The following is a 2746-nucleotide window of genomic DNA, read 5'->3' as shown; positions in this document are numbered from 1 at the left end:
TTTCACAGCATTGTCTTTCAGGATTTGAAATAGCTCAACTGGAATTCCATCACCTCCACTAGCTTTGTTCATAGTGATGCTTCCTAAGGCCCACTTTACTTCACATTCCAGGATGTCTGGCTCCAGGTGAGTGATCAACCATTGTGATTATCTGTGTCATGAAGGTCTTTTTTGTACACTTCTTCTGTGTATTCTTGCCACCTTTTCTTAATGTCTTCTGCTTCTGTTAGGTCCCTACCATTTCTGCCCCTTATTGAGCATGAAATACAGAACAAGTCAAAACATAAGAATAATAAAGTGGTTTTCTTGAGTCACTGCTGTCAGAGTTCTTTCCCTGTCGGGGAGTCACAGCCCACCTCACCTCCCTAGGATACCCTCCAACACTGTGCTGATCTCTGGACCTGCTCTGGGGGCAGCTCAGATTCTAATCTGGTCCTACACCTCTGTGTTCTTGACTTCAATGTCCACAGCTATCAGAATTAGTGTGTTTTCTTTTGTGGGTGCTCTCAATAACCTTTTATATATTCCATAGACACAGAGTCTGCCTAGTTGATTATGTGGATTTAATCTACAGCTTGAGCAGCTGGTGGGAAGGTTTTGAGTCTTCTTCCTTAGCCATAGTTCAGGACGGCTGTTAAGGCCGGCAGGGAAGGTGGCTTGGGGGCCTCCACCATCCCCTCACCCCCCTCTCTCTCCAGAGGGGCAGAGGTGGGGTACCACGGGGGCGGGCCCACCCCCGAGTGTTACAGCCCCCGGCAGTAGCACTTGCGGAATCCCGGGGCTGAGGGAGCCAGTCCTGTCACCAAGATTTCCCCACTCCTGGCACCCACTCCTGCAGGGTGCCCGTGAAGGGGCATGCGGGTGTTCCTTGGCCTTGGCCAGGTTTGGGAGTGCCAAGCCGCCCCTCCCATGGCACGACCGCGGGAGTGGGTTTCAATTGTGGTTTTATTTCCACCTCTTTATGTGGGTAGTCCACTGGAGTTGCTCCTGAGGCTGCCCTTGAGGGCTTGGGCTTGCCTCTGTGAAGGCCTGGTGTGGAGGTGGTGCAGCTACTTGGGTTGCAGGGGTTCTGGCAACACCGGGTACTCAGAGGAGTTGGCGGCTAGGGTAGCAGGAAATATAGTGTTCTAGATGGGTATGGTAAACGATATTGGCCAACATGCTCCAGTATTCTTGCCTGGAGAACCCCGTCCCTGACAGAGAATCCAGGCAGGCCACAGTCTACAGGGTCACAAAGAGTCAGACATGACTGAAGCGACCCTGTGCACATAGATGCAAGACTTTTTTTGCCTGTGGCAGCTCTGCCACAGCTGCGTGGCTTGTGGGGACCCTGCCGGCGCCAAGTGTGCAGGGACACGGACGCCTCCACTGCAGGACTTGTGGCCCTATCAGGGTCTTTTTTCGAGCCTCTTGTAGCTGGCGATCAGAAGGCCTCTTTGGCCAGTGTTTCTCCATAGCTCTGCCAGTTCGGGCAGTTAGAGGGCTCTCTTGCCTGGAGTCCTTCTCTGTTGTTCAGTCCATCAGGAACATAGAGGCCTGCCCCCTGGCTGGGCTCCTACCATTCAGATCGGCACATCAGGCACTTAAAGGGGCACCCTGGGTGGGGTCCTGCTCTGTAGTTCAATAGTCAGGCATTTGATGGGCCGGCCTCTCTACTGTTCAGCTGCTGATGCTGGCACATGGGGAGAGAGTCTATGGTGATGGCTCCACCCCCTACGCGTGGCTCTGCAGTATCCCCTGGCTTCCGTGGCTGCCGGGCTTTCCTCCACAGGCATTTCCCACCACAGTCTCCTTCCTCACATCCCCTTGATCCGTCTTTCCACAGTCAACAGCAGCCCTCACTCTGGGATTGCTCGACAATCCCCAAACTCCAGCTCTCAGCCACTGCGCCTTCCAGGGGACCTGCATTCCTGTCTGGAGTATGTATGGCTGTGGCAAGGACTGTCTGATTCTCATTCTGTTTAGGCTGCCACAGATCAGCTGTTTCACTCTCAGCCTTAAGTGTTTCTCCTCTGACTCAGACAATTGCCCTGATGTGGGGATCGGACCCCTGCTTCAGTTCCCCCACCCGCTGAGGGCAGGTCCAGTCCTACTAACACCCCTGTTTCTCCCCCTAGTTCCTTCCTTCTACTGTTTTGCAGGATTCTATGTATTCTTTTCCACTGGTCAGGTCCTCCTGCCTGCTCTCAGCTGGTGTCCTGCGTGCACTTCTGTGCCTGACGGTGTGTTCCTGATGTATCTGTGGAGAGAGATGTACTCCATGTCCACCTACTCCTCCACCATCTTGTTCCCCCCAAATGTTGAGCTTTAAGCCAGCTTTTTCACTCTCCTCTTTCACCTTCAAGAGGCTCTTTCATTCCTCTTCATGTTCTGCCATAAGGGTGGTGTTATCTGCATATCTGAGGTTATTGACAGTTCTCCTGGCAATCTTGATTCCAGCTTGTGCTTCATCCAGCCCAACATTTCACATGATGTACTCTGCTTATAAGTAAAGTACACAGGGTGACAATATATATCCTTGACACACTCCTTTCCCAGTTTTGAATCAGTCTGTTGTTGGTTATGTTCAGTTCTAACTATTGCTTCTTGAGCTGCATACAAGTTTCTCAGGAAGCAGGTAGGGCGGTCTGGTATTCTCATCTCTTCAAGAATTTTCCACATTTTGCTGTGATCCACACAGTCAAAGGCTTCAGTGTAGTCAGTGAAGTGGAAGTGGATGTTTTCTGGAATCCCCTTGCTTTTTCTA

The sequence above is a fragment of the Cervus canadensis genome, chromosome 10, assembly GCF_019320065.1.
Source record: "Cervus canadensis isolate Bull #8, Minnesota chromosome 10, ASM1932006v1, whole genome shotgun sequence".
Lineage (NCBI taxonomy): Eukaryota > Metazoa > Chordata > Mammalia > Artiodactyla > Cervidae > Cervus > Cervus canadensis.
The sequence above is the reverse complement of the archived record's forward strand: the minus strand, read 5'-3'. Positions refer to the sequence as shown.